This window comes from Desmodus rotundus, chromosome 1, assembly GCF_022682495.2.
Source record: "Desmodus rotundus isolate HL8 chromosome 1, HLdesRot8A.1, whole genome shotgun sequence".
In the NCBI taxonomy this organism is placed as follows: domain Eukaryota; kingdom Metazoa; phylum Chordata; class Mammalia; order Chiroptera; family Phyllostomidae; genus Desmodus; species Desmodus rotundus.
In genome coordinates, this window is record NC_071387.1 from 65,332,374 (window position 1) to 65,356,216 (window position 23,843).

Here is a 23,843-nt window from a genome sequence, read left to right on the forward strand (position 1 = left end):
GTAAAGGGCCTAAGAAGGCAATATCAAAGATCAATTTCCTCACTCAACAAGAATTTGTTGAGTGCCTATTATGTGCCAGGCACTGTGTTAGATCCAGAGATACACAGTAAGTAAGATAGACAAACCTAGCCCCTAATTCATTCATTCAAGAAAAAATTGAAAATGCAGACAACTGTAATTGAACAACAACAAAATAATTTAAAAATTGGAAAAAAAAATCATTGCACATTTATTATGCACTAGACACTGTTCTCGAGATACTGAGCGGACAGGCATGAACAAAACAGATTAACATACCTGCCCTTGTGCAGTCTGAATTCCTATAGGCCCACTTGAGGCTGGCAGGAAAAGTAATTCAAACAAGAGAGCAGTGATAAAAAGAGGAAGAAATGGGTGCTGCGGGGACATGAGACAGGACAGCACTCCTGGTCTGAGCTTTATACAGGGTTTCTCTGAGGAAAAGACTATTTGACCTGAGATTGGGAAAGTGAAGGGAGGTTATCCAACTGAAGAGAAGGCGTTCCAGGCAGGGGAACCAGCAGAGGTAATAACCAAGGGGAAAGTGGCCTAGGATGAGATTGAAGAGAAAAGTGGGAGCAAATTGCTGGCGCTCTGTAAGCCATGGTAAGACTTTCTCACTTTGTGCGAAGTGCAATGCAAAGGCTGAATGATTTAAAGCAGGGAAGAGACATCATCTGATTTGTGATTTTATTTTTATTTATATTTTTAAATTTTATTTTATTGTTTCATGATTTTATTTTATTTTTAAAAAATATGGAACACTTCACAAATTTGCGTGTCATCCTTGTGCAGGGGTCATGCTAATTTTCTCTGTAGCATTCCAATTTTAGTATATGTGCTGTCAAAAGCACTGATTTGTGTTTTTAAAAGCTTGTTGTGGCTCACCCTGGCCTGTGTGGCTCAGTTGGTTGGAGCATCATCCCATAACCAAAGGGTTGCGGGTTCAATTTCTGGATGGGGCACAAACCTAGGTTGCAGGTTTGGTGAGGTGGCCTGTCAATGCTTCTCTCTCACATTGATGTCTCTCTCTCTCCCTTCCTCTCTCCAAAAGCAATGAAAGAAATATATCCTTCGTGAGGATAAAAGAAATAAATAAAAGCTTGTTGTAGCTGCTGTGTAGAGGGTGGGTTCCAGGCGATGAGACTAGATAGAGTATACCATTTAGGAATGGTTGTAGTATTCCAGGTAAGAGATAACTGCAGCTTAGACTAGAGAGCAGGAGATGATGAAAAGAAGTGAATAAATTCAGGGTTATGTAGGAAGTACCCTCAACAGGACTTGGCAAATAGATTAATGGGGGAAGAGAAAGATAGTCCACATAAACAAAAGGTTTTCAAAAGCATCAGATTTTTTAGGCTTTTCTCATTGAAATTCTTGTACCTTCCATGTACTAGTGAACCATTTCAGACCACTCAAGTCAAGACATTTGAATAAAATGGAGTACTACATAGGTGTGCGATACAGAAAGTGTGGTTACAAGGAAAAGACTAGGCCAAAGCTTGTGTTGCCAAGTTCTGGCTCATTTCCTGAACATAGACCGGTTCGATTCAGATGCCAGGTCCTATGCCCTCTCCCAGCCTTGGTGGAGGTCAGAAGCAGTAGGGGAGGAAGAACAGTCAATAATGTATGAGCAAGCACTGAACAGTTTCAAAAGAAGCCAAAGCGAACAAAGGAGGGAGAACTTTCTTTGTCAAAGGGGAAATCAGGGAGGGTTTACAGAGAAACTGTTCAAGCTCAGTCTTGAAGAATGAGTAAAAGCATTCTCAGCATTTGTGTAATAGACATACTTTTTGAGTTCCTTCTATTTCCAGTCGCCATTGAAGGCACTGCGGATACAGAAGAGAATAAAATAGATAAAATCCCTTCTCTCACAGAGCTTACATTGTAATAGGGGAAATAGAAAATAAGCATAACAAAGTAAATGTCATGGTATGTTGAAAGGTAATAAGTGCTTAGGGTACTTTAGCCTGGCATTCAAGTACCTATGTGAGAAAGAAGATGCGATTTCAATTTACATAGATGGTCAGGAGAGGGCTCAGTGAGAAGGTAATCCTTGAGCAAAGACCTGGCTGTGAGCTACTGAGCCTTGCACATGATTGGAGAAAAGAGAAGAACCTCTGGGGAAGAGGAAAAACCTGTGTGGAGTCCTTAAGACAGGAACATGCCTCCTGTGCTCAAAGAACAACAAGGAGGCCATTGTAGTGGCAGGAGGGGAGTCATCTGGGTTGTATGTGGGAGAGAAGATCAGAGAGGTAACAAGGCCAGGGACACATCGTGGAAGGCCTTGTAAATGGTCGTGGTAAAATAACAGTGAAAGAAAACTCTATAAATGCCCAAATGTAAAAACAGACTCAGTATTGCACTGAGCATCATGGGCTTTTCCAAGACTAGTCCAGGGTGGGCAGAAGTGATTTCTTTTATTGGAAACCATGTGATCACCTGAATGTGATATAGCTGACTCTAGTAAAATGGGGGCTTATCAGGCTGGCTCTGGGACAAGCCAATATTGCTGATTTAATTTGATTCACATGTGTTGGGCACCTGCTGCATTTACCTGGCCCTGAGCTTGGCTTTTGCAGGCACATACCTGGCTATTTCCTCCTTCTAGGAAAAGGTCCCCAAATGCAAAATAGAGTCATTGGGGAAGTTTTTCACAAACAAACAAAATTTAATGACCCTCTTGAGACCAATTAAGACAGACTCTCTGGAGATGGGAATAGGCATCAGTACTTTTTAAAAACTGATTCTTAGAGCTCAAATGGACTTGAAAAGTCCCTACTACCCATGTAGAGGCTTGTATGGGAAAATGTATGTTTCATCACTTAGAGTATTTTAGCCTGGCATTCAAGGCTCGTTGCTATTCAGACCTAGCCTGTACATCCATCTTTCCATCTTGTTCCTGTTTAAATAATCTCTCCATTCCTGTCAAACTTTTCCCTAATAATTGCCCTGGTCTTGAACCTTCCTTACCTGGAATACCCTCTCCCACACCATCCTCTCTAGACAAACTCTGGGAGTCTTTGAGACATAGTTTAATCCCTTATGTGAAGCCTTCTTGCAGTGTTCCAGCCTGGAGTGATCTCTCCCTACAGCACCCCCAAGGCACCCACTCTAGGTAAGGGTTGAACACACTTTGTCTGTAAAAGTCCAGGTAGGAAACTTTAGTGTTGAGGGCCATAAGGTCTCTGTTGCAAGTGCTTCACTCTGCAATTGTAAAGCAGGCATAGACAATATGTAAATGGGTGTGGCTGTGGTCCGATAAAACTTTATTTATAAAAACAGGGTCAGATTTGGCATTCAGGCCATAGTCTGTCAACCCCTGCTGTAGACCACTAATGTGACCCTTCACCTACCACACTTTGTAACATTAGAGATATTTCCCATCACTGTCATGTCTCCCAGCTAGATTCTCAGTCCCCCTGCTGCCTCCAGTACTATGAGAATAACATTTCTGTTCTGAGGAGAATAGAGGGTGCATAAATATTCACAGGTGATTTGAAAGAGGACTAGGGAATCGGCCCTTGGCTTGGAAGTCCTCTTGAGTCATTTCCATCTTTTATGTCTATTATAATTGTAGCTTTATCATCTTTCATACGTACTTCCAGCATCACCCCACCCTGTACACTTCCTTATTCTTCTGATACAGGCTGGATCAGACACTTCCTGAACCCAGTTATGAGGAAATTCACTCAGCAATAGTCAGTGAGTAACCTAGGCCACATCTGCTGGGAAGTCACTTTTCATAGGCTAATTCGGAAGACTAAGATCATCAGAACTTCCTCTCTAAAGATAGCTGTGAGAACAACAAGTTCTGATGGTCAAAGGTTAGGTAAAAATTAGTCCACAATGGTGGCCCATCCCATCAGAAATTGCAGGTGTGGCAAGGAAAGTGATGCACAGGAAAGGGAAAAAAGCACAGGAGAGGGCCAGCATACTGATCAGGAGGGGAGAGAAGAGGAATTTATCCTGACCCTTTTCAAAGAGACATCAGTTGGTCTCCATTTCCTCATTTATATTGGGCACCTGAAGTTTTATATCACAAGGAAAATGCTTTTGATTTCCTATACTTTTTCCCTCAAAGAGAACTCAATTTGCTATTAAGAAGAAAGATCAACATTTTGTGGTTGTTTATGGCACATATTTATGCACTTTTGTCTTTTTTTAACATAAAATCCAAAGAAAAGAACAGAGACCCCAAAGGGACTTCAAGAAGCTCTATAGTACATACAGTGTAAAACTAAGTCAGTATTTCAGAGGGCATTTATGAGAAAGCCGCAGGAAGGAGTACAGAGGTTCTTTGAAGAGTGAACATCCATAAATTTACACAGACACTACAGTATAAGTGACTCTTAAAATAGTTGGACACAGAAAGCAAGGCAGTAAATCTCCCTGCCTAGCCACTGTTCCAGCCACAGCAAGCATCCAGGCACAGGCTTATTTTAAGCCTTGAAATGGTCAGGAAAGGGGGACCTTGAGAAACTCACTGACACTTGCCCCTGCACTTTGCTGGCACCAAGACACAATTCCCAGGCCCATGTTTCCTCCCCACCATGTCTAAGAAGATGACATGAATGAGTTGGATGCCCCTGAACTAGACAGGTATTGAGAGTCCATCAGTGGGAAAATGAGGAACTTTACACTTTCCCTAATAAATCCTTCCTTAATCCTGCATCAGCTCTTGAAACTACCCAGTCTGGTTCCATGCCTCCTTGTGTCTGTGTGGCACCAGAGGCAGTGTGACAGAGTCCCAGGGCCCAGAGGCAGATGACAGAAGGAAAGAGAGGATCATGACTACTTTGTAGAGTGGAGAGGAGCAAGGTACCTCAGAAGATCTGCTTCTAAATCCTCAGCATCTGTTTCCTCATTTGTAAATAATTGTTTTAGTCTGTTCAGGCTGATATAACAAATGCCACAGAGTGAGTAGCTTATAAACAAGAGAAATGTTATTCTCACAGTACTCGAGGCAGCAGCATGGTTGCATTCTCATGAAGGCCCTCTTCCTCACTTGTAGCCAACCCCTTCTTGCTGTGTTCTCACAAGGTGGCAAGGGCTAGGGGTTTTTTTGGGGGGGTCTCTTTTATAAGAACATTAACCTATTTATGAAGGCTCCACCATTATGACCTAAGTGCCTCCCAAGGCCCCATGTCCTAACCATCACATTTGGCATTAGGATTTCAACATATGGATTTGGTAGGTGGGTAGGGGGAGATACTAACATTCAGACCATAGTAATAATGCCCATCTCACCAAATTATTATACTAAGGGTTAAATATGATATCATATGCGGACTTCCAGTCAAGGTAGCAGCATAGGTAAACACGATTCACCTCTTTGCACAACCACATCAAAATTACAACTAAACTATAGAGTAGCCATCACTCAGAATTGTCAGAAATTGAATTGAGTGGAAGTCTGACAATTACAGAATTAAAGAAACCACATCCTTCCAGACTGGTTGGAGGGGCAGAGACACAGAACAGGCTGGTCCCACACCACATGTGGACAATAAGAATTTGGGAGGAATCTCAGGAGCAAAGTGTCGAAGCCCAACACCAGGCCCCTCAGGACTGGGTTCCAGTGCCAAAAAGAAAAGCCATAACATCAGGCTGCAAAAGCCAGTGGGGATTGAGTCAGTAAAAGAAACTTCAGGAGTCCCAAGCAGTTCCTCTTAAAAGAACTCACACACGAACTTACTCAGACTCAATCCTTCTTAGTTCCAACATTAGGGTATCAGCTTGAAAGGCACCATTGGCATATGGGGAGGAACTGAAGTGTCTAGTGTCAAGGCAAGAGCTGGGGGACAGCTTTCTCCCAGACAGAAAGGAAGGCAGAGGCTATCATCCCTCTCCTGAACTCTCCCTGTGTAGAGCCACAGAGCAGGCAGGTGGATACCATATCTGAGACTCCATCAACCTGGCTGACACTGTTTTCCCCCCTCTAGAGATCCCATGAGGCTCCATCCCACCCATCTTGAGGGCCCACCCAAGCTATTGACACTGGCTTTTCCATATGAATGACTGGTCTTGGCTCATGCTCCACAACTTTGTAAATCCTCTCAAATAAGCAACAGATAGCCTCAGTGAACTCCCAGCCCCCATACCTCTTGCTAAGTAGCCCCAGGCCCATACGGCAGCAGCCAGCTTAGGTTCACAGCTTGGCTTCACCTGGGAACCTCCAAGCCCAGCAGAAGTAGCAGCCATCTCAGATTGCTTTATAGCTCAGGTAGGTATCCCTGAGCAGATCACAGATTGGGGCTGACCTTGCCCTTCACCACCCTAAAAACCCCAGGGTCAGCACATGCAGTGGATAGCTACAGACCACATCAGAGTACCACTACCCTGCCCCTGCACAGCTGATCTTTCACAGAGGGCAGAAGTTGGTGGTAAGTGGTCACAGACAGTCCTTGCAGCTGACTGTCCTAGGTAAATCCCTCCCATTGACCTGCCAACAGAAATCAAGCTTCAACAAAAGAGGAGGGTGTATTCAGCCCACATGAAGGGTGAACCTCAAGTGCCCACCTTGGGTGATAGGGGTGGCTGTGCCACTGGATGCTAAAGGACACCTACTACATTAGGCCACACTGCCAAGACAGGGGATCATAGCAACTTTACCTAATACATAGAAACAAACACAGGGAGCTGCCAAAATGAGGAGACAAAGAAACATGGCCCAAATGAATTTGAACAAATCAAAACTCCAGAAAAAGAGCTAAATAAAATGGAGATAAGCAATCTATCAGATACAGAGTTCAAGACATTGGTTATAAGGATGCTCAAGAAACTTAGTGAGGACCTCCACAGCATAAAAAAGATCCAGTCAGAAATGAAGGGTACACTAACTGAAATAAAAAACAATTTATAGGGAAACAATAGTAGAGTAGATGAAGCTGAGAATCAAATCAATGATTTGGAACATAAGGACACAAAAAATAGCCAATCAGAACAACAAGCAGAAAAAAGAATCCAAAAGAAGAGGATAGTGTAAGCAGCCTCTGGGACAACTTCAAGCACTCCAATATTTACATGACAGGGGTTCCAGAAGGAGAATAGAAACAGGAAGAAATTGGAAATCTATTTGAAAAACATAATGAAAGAAAACTTCCTTAATTTAGTGAAGGAAATAGACATGCAAATCCAGGAAGCACAGAGGGTCTCCCACAAGATAGATGCAAAGAGGCCCGCTCAAAACACATCATAATTAAAATGCCAAAAGTTAAAGAAAAAGAGAGAATCTTAAAGGCAACAAGAGAAAAGTAGCTTGTTACCTACAGGGGTGTTCTCATAAGACTGTCAGCTGATTTCTCAAGAGAATCTTTGAAGGCTAGAAAGGACTGGCAAGAAATATTCAAAGTCATGGAAAGCAGGAACCTACAGCCAAGATGGCTGTACCCAGAAAAGATATCATTTAGAATCAAAGGGCAGACAAGAAAAAGCTAAAGGAGTTCATCATCACTAAACCATTTTTTTTTTATTTTATTCATTTATTTTTAGAGAGAAGGAAAAGGAGGGAGAAAGAAGGGGAGTGAAATATCAATGTGTGGTTGCCTGTAGTGCACCCCCTATAGGGGACATGGCCTGCAACCCAGGCATGTGCCCTGACTGGGAATCAAACTGGCAACGCTTTGGTTCACAGGCCCACGTTCAATTCACTGAGCTACACCAGCCAGGGCTCAAACCATTACTATATGAAATGTAAAAGGGACTTATTTAAGAAAAAGAAGAAGATCAAAACTATGAACAATAAAATGGTAATAAATACATATCTCTCAACAATTGAATCTAAAAAGCAAACTAGAAGAACAGAGACAGAATCATGGATACAGAGAGCATTTTAATGATTGCCAGATGGGAGAGGTGTATGGGTGAATGGGTGAGGGGATTAAGAAGTACAAATAGGTAGCTAAAGAATTGCCATAGAGATGTACAACACAGTATAAGAAATGGAGTAGCCAAAGAACTTATACACATGATCCATGGACATGAACAATGGCGGGGAGATTACCTGAGGGAGTGGGGATTGCTGGGTGGAGGGGGACAAAGGGGGAAAAATTAGGATAACTGTAATAGTAAAATAAATAAAATATAATTAAAAGAAAAAGAAAACCACCACATGGCCATTTGTCACCACACCAATTGCAGCGTAAGTCGATAGTTATGTCTGTGCCATTATAAATCATGTGATACTGCTATACTCATTGTATACATGCAAAAAATCACACCAAATTTTTGTGTATACATACACACACATATACATAGATAATATAGATCTAAGCCTTGCATGAAAAAAAAACAAGATATCATAAACAACGTGCCCTGTTTAGTATTTGGTACAAAGTGGATGCTAATATATGTTAATTTCTTGCCTCTATTTCCTGCTACCCTGGTGAATCTACAAACCAAGAAATTCATTCTGTTCTTCACTCTGATCTGCTGTAAGTCCTTCCTCATCGGATCAAAACTTGTGCCACAGTGAACATGAATTACTGACTGAAAAATCATCCAGGAGATGGATACCGTATTGAAGGGTTCCCTCTATGCCATGTTCTGGGTAGGAGCAGAGAAGAGGTATGTCCTCTGACATCAAGGGACATTTTGTCTCATTATAAACATCAACACAGAAGTGAGAAAGCAGTCTAAGTACTTGAGGAGGGAGGTTAAAGAGAGGACTGAATTAATAACAAAAGATCACAGTTTCAGGGGTTTCAGTTCTCTCCTGAAAATTCTATTCCCATCTCTCCATCTAAGTTTCATGTTTTTGTCAATTGGGCCCCTTCCCATGCACATTAGGGCTTGCACAGCATTGTAGAAGTGTAGTGTCTAGAGCCAGAATGCCTGGCTCTGCCACATGCTAACAGCTACATGACCTTGGGCAAGTTCTGGAAATTCTCTCTGCCTTTGACTATAAAATAGAGGCAATAACTGCATGTAACTTCAGGGATTTTGAAAGGAGTAAATGAGGTAATATATGCAAAGTGCTTAGAGTGGTGCCTTGGCACACAGTAAGTGCTCAGTTAACATTAGTCATTATTACCTTGGTAGTATATGCTCTTGCCCCAACCCTCCCATTCTTAAAGTGGAGGAAGCAGGGAAACTTAAGAATGCCCTTGGGTACTGTATTATATACTTGGAAGTTGCTAAAATGTAGATCTTAAATGTTCTTGTCACAAAAAAGAAATGGCAATTATGTGACGTGAGGGAGGTATTAGCTAACGCTATAATGGTAATCATTTTGCAATATATAAGTACATCAAGTCAACACGTGCACACCTTAAACTTACACAATGTTATATGTCTCAGTAAAGCTGGAAAAAATAAAGAATAGTTTTGGGACCCAGGTCCTGGACACAGGGATAAAGAAGCTAAATTCAAACTTCCCTCAACTCACCTTTTCATCAACTTGCCAACTTCATGCTATTTATATTTTTGTTACATATTTGCAAGTTAATTTAACATTCTTCTTAGTCAAGTTATCTTTGGAAATTTTAGCCTGTATTATATAAATTAAGCAAGAAAAAGGAAAGGGCTTTTGCTCACTACTGAACCAAAAGGGTGAAAAAGCGTGAACTTTGAAACAGGAGTTGAATTGAGGTCATGTCTCATAGCTTTTATGAGTCTTCCTTTCTCATGAGTAAAATGAGTTAAAAACCTATCTCTGAGGACTGATTTTAGAATCAAATGACAGTAAAATGTAAAAGCATTTTGTAAACTCCTGGGGTCAAAAATGAGGATGGCTGCAGGGTAGAATGTCTGGGACCCCAAGGAGAAGGCAGAGTCTCAGGAGAGATTCTGGACCTTTTGTAAAGCCCCTTTCTAGACAACAGCAGTGCCTGCACTTGTTCCTCTTTGTGACACACTGTAATAGGGATTGCATTATTGTTTTTTGAAGGAACCTTTGGGGAGGATGCTGACTGTCCTGGGGAGTCTCACTCAGAAAACACAGAGATCTCACAGCATCTGAGTAGACATGATGGGGAAATGGGACCAAAGCAGCACCAAGAAGGATGTATGGGATTAGACGGGCCAAGAAAGGGACACAGGTGTGAATTAGACACCCCCTCCATGGGAGACAGAGAGGAATGTGGCAAGGACAAGTCCTGTTCTCCATCCAGTACTTGACCTATGGAGTCCACATTCCTGGATTCAGCTTCTTGTACAAATAAATGTTGTAAGGGAATCAAAATTTGGGCATGGTCTTGTCTCAAATCAGTTACCTATTACCACTTGTGGAGGTTTGCAGTCTTTCACCTTTTCGTGTGTTATATACCTGCTGTGTTTTGGAGAAGTTGAGTTCGGCAGGTATTATGGAAAGTTTGTTTAACCTCCTACCATAATTACCTTCAGTTCTTCCTATCTTATGTGGAGCAGGAGAATTACTAGCCACCTTCAGCTTTATGATACCTTTTTGTCTTCTGGATAAGAGTTTTGAAGTCAGTCCCACCACACACTCACACACACACACACACACACACACACACACACACGCCCCTATCTTAAGTTCTTCTCCTTGTTCCCCAGGGGTTTTGGCATTATTGACATTAGAACTTTCGGAATTCCCTAGGCCTGAAGGCCCCCAGAGGCAAAAGGCAGACCACTGAACTGTATTTCACTCTTGAAGAGAAAAAAAGTGGAAGGTGTGGTATTCTTTGGGGCATCAGCTTGAATTCTTTTTTTATGTCCAAAAAGTACCCTCCAGATACATAAAAAAAGTTGTCAGTAAGGAGAGGAACCAGGTGGTTGAGGGAAAGAGGTGTAAGAAGAACTTCACAGAATTCCTTTTATTACCATTTAGACTTTGAGTCGTGTGTCTATATTAATTATTCAAGAATAAATGAATAACATCTGAACTGGACACCTACTTCAATTCCACAAATATTTCTTGTACCTTTACTATGTGCTGAGAACCACATGGTATCTTGACCATCACACAGCCCACAGAAACCAGGCTAACAGCTTGGGAGACACCCTCCCTTTGCTGGTAGAAAGGAAAGCAGAGGAATGAGCCAGAATCACATTTCAGTACCCTTAATCACAATAAGGAATTCACTGCTATAGTTGGGTTTTATTTTTGTTTAAAATGTCTCTGTGAATATTCTGGGAGAGACACCTTGCCGGGACATCCCCATGCTAGTGTGGTTGCAGGTAACCTTGCTGAAAATAGAAAAGGATTTATACACTCTGAAAACTTATATGCTAAAAAAGGATTTTGTTGTCCATTGGCTGTTCCCTATCCACCAGAGCCTATAAAAATACATCTTGGAAAGTAGATTGGGCCAGAGGTAGGTTAGGTCAAATTTTTTTAAAATGATGATGATGATAATTGTACTGTAATTCTAGAAATAGAACCTAGTAATATGTCTGTATTTGTTTAAAAGGTCAAACTCTTTTATCCTTCACCTTTCACACTTTATCTCTGAAAGGTATGTAGAAAGACAAGTTTCATTCCAAAAATATCATTCTGTCAAGAATCTTTTTATGTGAAAATTCATTATGGTTATGAAATTCTCCATTTCTCTGTTGGCAGTTGTCTGCTCAGAAATAATGAACTCCCTGTACCTTGGTTACCAAGGAGATAAAACCAAAAATTCATTCAAGGCTCTTTCTGGAATGTGGCAAGGACCATTGTGTCTAATGTGTGACTCTTTGAAGTGGTATCAAGAGAGATAAGCCAGCACAGGCCTGCCTGTCTATTGTCCTGCCAGCTTCCTGAGCCCAGAAAAAAGAATGAAGGCCCAGAAGAAAATGACCACAGTATTCCTACATGCACAATAAAAAAGATTGCACCTCCTCTTAATTATCCTCCTTGTAATCCCGCTGTTCTCCACCTTAATGAACTTTTCTCGGCATCTCAGACCTTTGCTCAGAGCCATGGTTCAGAGACTGACTTATCACATTTCATTCAGAAATGCATGTCAGAGAGACTGAAGAGGGCCTTGAGATTGTGCTACAGATTTTTCTGCTAAACACACTGAAATTATTTCTAGATTGGTATAGGTTGCAGAGGAAAAAAATATAATGAAAAGTTAAATTGCAGATAAAGTAAAACAAACAAGACTTTTGTTAAGCCATCTTTACAGAGCTTAAATGTAAGCTTTTTATATTTAATAAGCCAAAAACCTCATTCTGTTCCATGACTTTGGAAGGATTTTTCTTCCTTTCTCTACCCATCATCTCTGAAAATGGCTTCTCTATTCTTTAAATACTACAGATAACTCAAAGTCTATAATGCAATGACTTCATTTCATTCAAAAGCTGATGATTTCTCCTCAGATCTTTAAAAACAAAACCCCATTTTCCGGGCCATCAGCAGTTTTGCCGCTTTGGTTGCTCATGTTTCTCAGCTCCCCAGTCCTCCAAATACTGAGGCCTTGATGGGTAGAGCAGGTTTCCTCTCTCCTTTCACATGTTGTTTTATTTCTTGATTTGATATAAGAATTTATTTTTTCTTTACCATACTTTTATTTTGAAGTAACCTCAATTATACAAAAAAGTTGGAAGCTTAAAGAAAAGTTGAAAGAACTTTTTCTACTAGATCCATCTGAGACTGAGTTGACAACTTGATACCCTATCACCCAGTGTATATTTCCTTCAAGCTTTGCCAGTTGTCCCAATAATGTCCTTAATAGCAAAAGAATTTGGTCTCAAATCATACATTGTATTTAGTTTTCATGTCTCTTAAGTCTTCTTCAATCTGGAACCATTCCTCGGATTTCCCTTGACTTTCATAAATGACCTTAACAATTTGAAGATTATGGGTCTGTTGTTTTAAAATATGCCCCTCAATTTGGATTTGTCTCGTATTTCCTCATGATTAGATTCAAGTTAATGCATCTTTGGCAGAAGCATCCTCATTGCACCCAATCACATGACCATGATTTCCATTGGAGCCTTACAGTCAATACCAATTCTGGTGATAGCTGCCAAACTTCTCTAGTGTAAAGATATTTTTCCCCTTGTAGTAAGTATTTGTTAAAGAGGTGCTTTGAGACTATGGTATATATCTCATTCATCATTAAACTTTCAAATTATTCATTTATTTATGTCTTCATGGTCTCGTGGATTCCTGTCTGACTCAGTGGTCTATAATCTATTGCTCTCCTTTTTTTATTTTGATGTAAAAAATATTTCCCAGTTTCAGCCAATGAGAGCCCCTTTAAGATGACTCCTATACCCTTAACATGTCTATATCATTCTTTGAGAACTTCATTATTTTCTGCCACAAGCTATTTCAGGCTCATCTTGAACTTTCCCTGCTTCAGAATTAACAAATAGTATTTAGCAACCAAGATCTCAATGTCAGGTGTGTTCATTGGTATTGGCGTGTCAGTACTCTGAGGCTCTCTCAGTACACGGAAGTAGAGACATCTGTGTATACATGTGTGTATATATATATATATATGCATACACAAATGTGCAAACACACCTGCTACATTTCTAAATTTATCTATACATTGGGACCCAGGAGCCCTTTCTTGTATCGCCAGTTCTTACTGAACTCCACAAGATTTATTCTATTTTTCACCCTTTCAATATTTGTAACTCTGTGCTGTCCGCTATCTGTAATATATCTACTTAGTTAATAAAGCCATCTCTATATAGGCAATATTCTATCAGCACTGCCTCGCAGCCCATATGGATTTAGTCATCATCCCATTCAGGTTCTGACAACCCTCACCAAGTCATCACCACGACCCCTTGTCACCCTGTTCAGGCTCAATGCCCCATTCTCATTTACCATGACACCCCCCTTCTTCCTACCAACACTGCCTTCTTTGGCCTCACAGAATGGCTTTTGGACTGAATTATTTAAGAAAGGAAGGGGAAAAGGAGAGGAATTGGTGGTATCAGAATTTCTAAACAGAAATCAAATTGCTTCCAGGCTACAAGCTAAAGGGCAAGACCGGGGCGGGGGGGGGGGGGGGGGGGCAGAAGAGTGGACGCTGGGCAGCACCCAGCCTTTGTACTTTGTGTTGGAAGGAAAAGGATCTCTTGCCAGGCAGGCCCCTGAATACTGCCCTAGATATAGGCAAGGTACTTGTTTACAACATTAAATCTTAAGTGGCCAGGGACTCTGACTATCACCCTGACCCCCTGTCCTCCTATTATAAGGACCTTTGTGATTGCACTGAGCCTACCTGTATAATTCAGGATCATCTCCCATCCCAACATTCTTTTGTAATCATACCTGCAAAGTCTCTCTTGCCCTGTAAGGTAACATAGTTGTCGATTTCAGAGATTAGGATGTGGATATTGTTGGGGGAGTTTATTCTGCCTATCAACCAAAATATCCAAGAGTTGACTCACATGTACTATCATGCATTGTTGCCCAAAACGTAAATCACTATAACATTTCTAGAGGGCAACTGGACAATGTATACCAATATTTCTAAACGATATTAATGCCACCTCAGTAATATAAGCTAAGGAGATATTGGGATACAGAGATGTATATACTAAGAAAGTCACCATACCATGGTTTAATTAGTGAAAAATTGAAAGCAATGTAATTATCTAGAGAACTGATTAAACAAAAGTTCTGATATGCATGTAAAAAATCTTAAGCAGCAATTTAAAAGGGCGACACACACCTTGATGAGGAGACTATCCAAGATTTATCAATTATCCAGCAGTGTATGTGCATCTGTGTGATTGCAAGGAACATTTGTAGTGGTCAGGATTATTTTGTTTTTGTATTTTCCTGAATGTCTAACCTGTATTCAGCAATACATGTCGAACATGTATTGGTGTTTTTAAAATAACAATTGGAGCCTATTAATTAGCCAAGAATGTATTGAATTCATCTTCTCTTATAAAAACAGCAGTTGTCTTTGGGTGTAAAAATAAATTTGCACAGGCACTTAATAGTTTACAACAGTGTGTGTTCTCAGTGTACAGAAACCCTAATGATCTCACACCCTAGACCAGGGGTTACAACTGGGGTCAAGTCTAGATGACCAGTTGTTTATAAGATTCTACTTGGGCACAGCCACACCCACTTCATCTCCATTTCATTTATGTATGGCCCGTGGGTGCTTTCAGGTTACAATGGCAGGGTTGAGTACTTGTGACAGTGACCACATGACCTACAAAGTCTAAAATACTTGCTATGTAGCCTTTTTAAAAAGTTCGCCAACTCCTGTGCTAAGCTTTCCTACCAACAGTGACAAAAATCCTTCTACTGCTTAGTTTTTAAGAAGTTATTTTGACAAAGCAAAGAGTCAAAAGCAATATGTGAGTATCTTATTTTAAATACTTTCTATGCACGTTCCCCCACCCCAGAATAATCATAATCCAAAAGTGAATTTTAATGGAAAAAAAAATCTCATTGCTATAGGAAAATGTTGCCTTCTGTTTTCTGAGATTTCTCATCCTTAGTCTTTAGGAAGATCTGGGAGCAAAACTCTAGTGAATGCTAATTACGTATTTTAAAGTGGAGTATGGGTTCCCAAAGAGGTTACTGAACAATAGACATAACCCTGCCCATCCCCACACTGAGTGGCCTGGCTCTGCCCAAACCCAGACCTTTATGCTTTTCATATCTCTTTGGGGAGATTAGTGGGAACATTCATTCTCACTTCTGTCAGTTATACAGAGAGTAGGTAAATGGCCCCTGTTTCAAAATGCATTTTCCATTCTAGACCTCCTGCCTTCGGCTGATGCGAGTGCTTTGGAGAATCCTCAAAACAATGAATTTGATCAAGAAGTTATCTGTTCCCAGCAGAATATTCCATGTGTTCTGCCTCACTTGGAGACAGCATTGGTTTTAGGGCCTTTAAGTCCAGGTGATTCTTTCAAAGGCCAGCATTGGCCCTAAAGATCAGGGAGCCCACCAAATGCTCCAAGGAAGTCTCTGAAATGGAAAACCAAGGCAGATCTGGGAATCAAACTCAAGGAGGATTAGGAGCCAAACAAATCAGTACAAAAAATGTCTATTGCAAGACAAAGCGGGCATTCGGACAGTTACTCTCCTTCAGATGCACATTGCCGTGGTGGCCTTTCCAGTCATGGCTGGAGGTTTCTGTCCTCCTCTTCACAGGACATCTCTATTTATGGGCCCTTCACAGACCACACACTCTCCAGGCTTGGCTGCCAGAGGCCAGACCATCACGCCTGCCAGAATATATTATTACCCAAGCTGAAGTTAGCTAGCAGCATCCTTACACTCACTACCGCCACCTCTCCCCACTCCTCATTCTCCTTCCACGTGGCTCACATCCCACCTTCAGTTCGCCTGCTTAACTCTCCCCCTTATTCCCTTTACTCACATTGTTTATTATTTTCTTTACTTTGTTGAGAAGTTTCTAGAACCTCAAGACCCAGGAGACTTATATGGGAATAATAAATTCAGGGAAGGTCTTCATGCTCCCCCTCGTCACCCCCAGCTCCACCCCTACCGCTCACTCTGGAACTCCTCGTCAGCAGTTGCTCCTTCCTGTGACTCGCCGCTGAACTCTGTGGCGTGCCCCAGTGAGGCCTCTCAGGATACCTGCTATGCATATTAGCCATTCTTCATATCCACTGCTGTTCTGTGGCTTTGGTTCAGCAGAAGAGAACTGAAATGGTGTGTGTACAGGGCTATGAGCAAAGGCTCTTTTTTTTTTTTTTTTTTTTTTTTTTTTTTTTTTTTGCCTGTGGGGGTTTTTATTTCTTTTGCAAAGGCTTTGGCCCTTAAACAGAGCCAAACCTAGGTTGAGTTCATGAAGGCATGTTGGCTCTGAGCTGCTGCTGGCTTTGGTTTTTTTCCCCCCAACCTAACGTGGATATTTTCTATCTTCCCTCTCCATTGGCTGGAGTGAGGGGGTGAGAACAGCTCTATTATTACTCAAGGGAAGAGAATATGCACAGAGTCCACGGTTTTACTCTAAAACTGGTTTCCTTCTACAGCAGTTGCACCTTGATTATTACAGAGTACTTCTTGAAAGTCCTGAAATATTGTTCCACTTCGCACCAAATGTAAAAGAAACATCAGTCTCTTCCCTAACAGAATCTAGACTCAGTGGCTGTAATCAATAAACATACACACAGAGAGAAGTTCTGACTTGGGACCTCTGAAAGTATGGTATGGCCTGAGTGTGATCCTCATGCTGGAGTTCATTAAAAGGCCATCTTGTCAGTGGATCAAAAGCCCTTCCTCTCAGCTCTAGGCTGCCTGCAGCCAGGCCTCCTCTGGGGTCAGCACAGTCTTCCCTCCTGCAGGCCAGGTAGCACCTGCCAGCAGCCTGAGGGGAGAGTCAACCAGGGACTTATAAACCCAGAAATTTGAAACTTAAAAAAAAACGCTGATGTGTTTTTAAAGGTGTGTTTAATGCCAAGAGCCTGCTGGCAGAGAAGGACACATGGGAACTCTGTGTATTATCCACTTGAGATAGCTTCCATCCCAATCAACACTACTGTGAATTTAAAGAAATCAGACCAATTTCCTCGGGCCGCTCGCCCCCCACCTCAGGCGGCCCAGTTAACCCTGGATAAGCCTGGGGGTCAGCACTGCCAAACGCTAATTTCGACATTGCAGTCATATGTTCAGAGCCAGCATTGCCTATGCATGGGCATCAGCAGCAGCCTCCCACCTTCTTACCTGTAAGAGAATAACCAGGTACCTAAGGGTAGAGGTAAGAGCAGTAACCAAGCCATAACCAACTCATTTTGGAGAAGGCAAGGCCTTAATCAAGTCATAAGTCTGGATGGAGCTGCTTTCATGCTGAGAAATATATCAAGTTCTTCCACCAGATGCCCAGGAGCATGGAGACATTAGCAAACCCCCTGCCAATGGAAACCCAGAGCTTGCCCTAGGGGTAAAAAGACATTTGGGGAATGGAAAATGGGCTTGTTATAGTTCCTTTTTTCCAGGAATGTTTTAAAGTTAGTTTTCTTTGGGCAAATGTATATGGGAATAGTGTTGGCCTGGTTATTTGACCAGCTTTTTGGGAGGTCCCAGAAATCGGAGTGAAAATCAGAGTTGCTTGTCTTCTCCCACAGCCTTCTGGGGTCCAGCTGACAAATGGGGAGTAAGGAACTAAGTTTTTTCCAATGTGAATTAATCACACCTCTCAGCCTGCTGCGTGGTGCCAGTTCTCACTCATTCAATGCTGCTTTAGAGACCATCTCTGTCACCCAAGGGGACACCAAATCTAAGAGGAGAAGGAGCCAGAAAATGCAGTTTCCCTGATTCTATCCAGTCACCTCATGGCCTTAGAGTGAGGCCCGTACACACCATATACTAGGCGCAGAATGGAGATCCCTCCATAAATTTTAAATGGCTGAGTGTTTTCCAGTTGTGTAAAATTAAATTAAGGAAAGGACTCCCAGACTGACTCCACCAAGTGCCAAGTTTCATCCCAGCACACATCATTTTTATAGTAAGTTTTTACTCCATGAAAAGTACGGGATTCTAATGGAAATGCTGACAGGCCTGGAGCCAGCTCATGAAGTAATAATGCCACGTCTTTAATATTTTTACACAGCACGTCCTAATCTGCCACAGCTTTAGATAGCAGTGAAATCAGTGAAAACCCTCAGCACACTACTTTTTCCTCCTCCCTTTTCAGATTATGTTTCCCCATTTTCAAACCATCCTTCCTTGGGAACCTCTTTCAGTCCATTTACATTCTTGCTTTGTATACTCCATTTATCAAGCTCAGCTGCCTTTTTCTGAGCAATTTGGCTGGAAGGGAAAGAAAGGAGGGGTAATATACACTCTGAACTCTTGCCTTCCGCTCATCAAGGCTAAGAACTCATGAAAGTGAACTCTGCATATGTGGCTCACTCAAGGGACCAGCAGCTAATGAACGCCTGAGTTGGCTTGATCTATCCTATAAGGAAGCCCACAAATCAAGCTGTTTGCCCATCTCTTAGCAGACCAGAAATCCTGCTGATTTTCAGCCCTTCAAATAAACAACAATATTCATTGAGTAATGATCATGATGAGTTCAGAGCTTCTTTCTAGGCAGGTGCCTCAAAGGCAGCCTGCCCTCTCCCACTGCCAATAAGACAAGCCAGCCTCTACCACAGAGGGTATAGAAGCCAGGGCACCAGGCCTCCCCATTTTCTACTCCCATATTTCCCTCACCTGTTGAACTCAGGCTGTTTCCCTGAGTGATGCTATTTCAGTTACAGAAACCAACATGAAATAGGAGACAAAAGTGAAGAAAGTCAGTGAGGTCGATTTGACTTAATCAGGGGTGTCAACTAGTGGCAGGTTATAGCTAAACTGACTCCCAGAGGATACAATTTCACATATAATTTATTTTTCTTATTGTACATATCTCCTTCATTCTAAACTTTTACCACTCTCCAGTTAATGTGGTTTTAAAAAAAAAAAATTAAGTGAAACTAGGAGGAAAATCCTCTCACATATGTGAATCACACCTGGCTTTGGCTCAATTTAGAGCCACAGTGGACCTAGGAATGGAAGCCTAAAAGCAATATTTTCTTTCACTGGTTAGAAGGGTTGATAAAGAGAGGCTTTCTGCTGCCAGAACTCCCATTAACTAAGCAGCCTTCCTGAGCACTGCTTCCTCCTCAGCCACCCAACCAACTCAAGACCTATAATAACTGAGAGCTGAGGAGAGACAGCACTGTCGTTCCCTGCTGACTGACCATTTCCTGGGGTAAGTCTTGAAATTGGGTGGGTGGAAATGGTCAACATTCATGTAGCTGGGAGGGAAACAGAAAAAGAGATGCTAGCCCCTGCATGAAATACTGTTGACGTCCTCAATGAAGCAATGGGCCAGCAGAGGGGTTCATTATTTGGCCCCTCTTGAGGCATGGAATGCATTAGCACATGGTTTTTGGTGTCCTTGAACATGGCACACACAGAAATTGCTCACCTTCCAGAAATGATTGATATTTCTTTTACTTTAACAAACGAGCAAAGTCCGTGACAGGAAGGAGCCCCTGTTACAAGCCAGGTTTTCTCATTAGCAGGGAAATGTGGATAATTATTCACTGAGAACATGCACAGTGGGAATTCATGTTAGATTCCTTATTTTGACTATTGCTGTTGGCCAACTTCAGAGACCGCTGTGTACATATAGAGACATGCACATAAACATCTACATAAACGCACAGCGGCCTGCACTCCATGTGCAGATGAGGGCACCCATTTTCGGTACAGAGTAACCCTTTCAGGAGAAAAAGCTATGCATTCAATTAAAAAGCATTGAAAGACATATTGATGAGAGAAAAAGGAGATGACTGACAATCTTGTTCATTTACCTAATTATAATTAGTTTATTTTGGTCTTCTCTTTTATTGTGGAAAGTAGACTTTCCTAGAGCATTTCCAGTCCAGACGACTAGTCACACTTACACATCCTCTATGGTCACCATTCACATGTGAAGGAAAATACGATAACTTATTTAGCAGATGCACACTGCCCCCGTAAGGAAACAATGTTGGATTGTCATAGTTAGGATATACACTCAGCAACCTCTAACACACACCTAAAATAACAGGCAGCAAGACTGGAGTATGTTCCTGTCTCCCATAGTGGTCCAGAGGAAGATGGCCCAGGCATGGTCTGGCAACCTACTGCCATCTAGGGACCCAGGCAAAAAATGTCTAAACTCCTGTTGTTCTGAAATCCCAGAGTATTACCCTGATCCACCTAAGCCAGGATGGTTTGCTCTATATACACGTTCTCAACAGCAGGATGGAGTAGGACATGCCCCCGGATGCATACACATGACTTTCCCTCTCATTTCATTGAATGTAATCATTTGGGCCACACCTTATTGCAAGGGCATATGGGAAATGTCTCCATTCCAGGCAGCTATACACCTAATTGAAATTCAGGGGTTCTTTTACTATAAGAAGGAAAGGATGGATATGAGGGGATAACTAGCAGCTTCTGCCATACAGAACAACCAAACTAAAGTTGTCAGAATCAAAGGTGACAGAAGTACAAATGAAAGTGATCTTCGACTTCCACAGAGCTGTATGAAGGCCAGCAGGAATTTTCAAGTTGGGCAGATTATAAAATATTTGACAAAACAATTGCAAATAGGTTGGAACACCAACAAATTTTTTGTTGTTAAAACATAATTTTTTTAAATGCATAGAGCTGAATAAACAGAATATGTAAAAATTCTTTAGACACCCAGTCATTTATGACAATCAGTGATTGGAAAATGCAAACATATTACTTCCTTTTTATTATAAAAAATTCCATGTATGTATGAAGTAAACAGAATAGCATAATAAACCCTCATATACTCATCGCCCAGCTTCAATAAAAAACATTCTGCCATTTCTATTTTATTAGTACTTCTACCTACTCTCCACCCCTTCTCTACTAATAATTGTTTCAGGTAAAATTTGCATACATTAAAATGTACAACTCTTACAATAGACTTTTAACAGATGCACCCATGTAATTATATCCCTATCTAACATGTGTTTGACACTCAATTATTTTTTCAGTCTTTTTTCTCTCTTGTTTCACTTTGGATAATTTCTCTACTAGACCTTCAATTTCAAAAATCTTTTTCCTATAGTATTAAGTCTTCTATCAATTCTATCCCATGATTTTTTTATTTCATAAAATACGTTTTACTTCTAGAAGTTTATTTGACCCTTTTTGTAATTTCCATTTCCTTCCTCACTATGTGCATATTTTCTCTTAAATACGTACATATTTTTAATATCTTGTTTTAATGCCTTTGTCTACTAACTCTATCATCCCTGTCAATTTTTGATGTTTCCATTGAGTAATTTTTATCTTGGTTATCAGTCACATGTTCCTGCTTCTTGGCTTGGCTTATCAAGTAATTTTGTGGTACTTTGTTATTAACAACCTTAAGAAACTAACATGCATACCTTCTGTACTTCACAGTGAAGAATATGACTTCAGGCAGGAAGCCAGGGAATTCGTAGGGCTCACCTAATGTTTCTCTTATTTCAGACATCACTGTCCTCTATGGTCTGTTGCCCAGTGTCTGAAAACAGTCATTTCATACATTTTTGTCTAGTTTTCTACTTAATAAGGGAGGAGAAGAAGCCCAGCCTTGTTGCTCCATCATGGCTTTTGAGGTTTTGGGGTTTTTTTAATTAATTTCAACAGCTTGACTATAATGTACCTAGGTGGTTTGTTAACCTTCTCGGAGCTTTAGTTTTTCAAAAATTTGAGAAATTTAGTAGTTTTATTTCTTCCAATATTTTTCTGTCTCATTTTCTTCTTTCCTTCTTAGACTTCAATTATTTTAATACTTTTTAATATTTTAATATTTTCCTACAGATCCATGAGACTGTTTATTTACCTTTAATCTTTTTCCCTCTGTTCTTCACATTGGATAATTTCTGCTTAACTATCTTCAAGTTTACTGACATTTTTTGCTGCTATCTCCAATTTCATATTAAGTTCATGAATTTTGAACTAATGTTCAAATATTCAAATAATGTTCAAAAACTTTTGTTCTAATGAATTTTTCATTTCATTTTTGTACATTTCAGCTCTAGAATTTGTTATATTCTTTCAACTTTACTACTGAGATGTTTTGTGTGTTCATTTATTATAAGTATATTTTCCTTTCTGTTCCTGCATGTTCATAATAGCTGCTTTAAAGTTACTGTCCACTCACTATAACATCTGTGTCATCTCAGCATTGGTTTCTATTGACTGCAGTTTCTCTTGAGTATAGGTTACATTTGTCTTGTCTAGTGGGGTTTTTTTTTTGTATTCTGAACATTATAGATGATATATTGTAGAGAGTCTGAATTCTGTTGTGTTCCTCTGGAGAGTGTTTATTTTTGTACCTACAGGTGGGTAACTTGATTAGACTAAAATTCCAACCTCTTCTCTTCCCTTGAGTGGACACAAACTGAACTTTCTACTCTTAATTCAGCCTCTAGCTGCTGATCTTTTGCTGGGTTCCCTGGGTTCTGCCTATTAAGAATTTGTGCAATATTTGTGCATAGTTTGAACTTTATCACCTCTTTGAATCTTCCAGGATTTTCCCCTTAACTTTAAGGCTGTTCTAAATGTTTGAGATGTCAGACTCTGTCTTCTGACATCTCAAATCAATAAAGCTCTAAGTTTCCCAGCTTCCTGAGCCATGTGGGAATTGAGCAGTTTTCTCAGGCAGAAAGCCACAAGCTGCAAAATCACACCTGTTGCACCTGGGTTTTTCTTGAATAAGCTCTCCCTTCTGTTTCTGCCACTGCTTTTTGTCACTCCTCAGTGCTTTCAAAGAGTTGTAGTTTCACATGTTTTTGTTCATTTGTTTATATTTTATGATTGTTATCCTCAGGAAGAACAGTCCAACCAAGTTATTTACCATTACTGGAAGCTAGAATCAACAAATTGTTTTATGAGTTGTCTGGTCAAGATCTACTCTGTTCCTGTTTTGCAACACTTGAAGCATTCACATTCTCTCTCCTTTGTAATTCTTTATCTTCTTAATAACCCAGTTATTGGCCTACTGCTAAAGACTCAAGACCCAGAGATAAGTTCTCTTCTAAATTAAAAGAAATAGGTGTGCAAAGCATTAAATGGGATGTTCTGATTATACAAACACTTATATTTCAAATTTCATTAACTTGAGATTATTGACCATTCAAACATGAGTTTTAATGAATTTTACCATTTATCATACATGAAAAGGGGGAGGTTGTTTGGTAAGTTATTTTCATAAACTAATGAAACCACTCATTCATTTCACAAGTTCTTATTAATCATTTATATGCTTACAACAGGTTTCTTATCAACTTCCTTTCTATATTTCCAGGATATTACATAGTCTTGATTTTCCTCGCATCTCTCAGACCTCTTCTTCTCAGATTCCTTTACTACCTCATCTTCCTTTTTCAATTACCAAATTTCAGAGTTG

At 40.7% G+C, this 23,843-nt stretch overlaps 1 protein-coding gene and 1 non-coding gene across 4 annotated transcripts in view; one reads left to right on the forward strand and one right to left on the reverse strand.

The window, feature by feature from the left end:
• The window catches only part of ADAMTSL1 (ADAMTS like 1), an 892,695-nt gene that overhangs the window by 823,907 nt on the left and 44,945 nt on the right, over positions 1-23,843 (forward strand). The gene's annotated exons all lie outside the window — the stretch shown is intronic.
• Positions 769-872, reverse strand: LOC112302926 (U6 spliceosomal RNA). Its single transcript, XR_002974598.2, has one exon. It is a non-coding gene; the product is annotated as a U6 spliceosomal RNA (small nuclear RNA).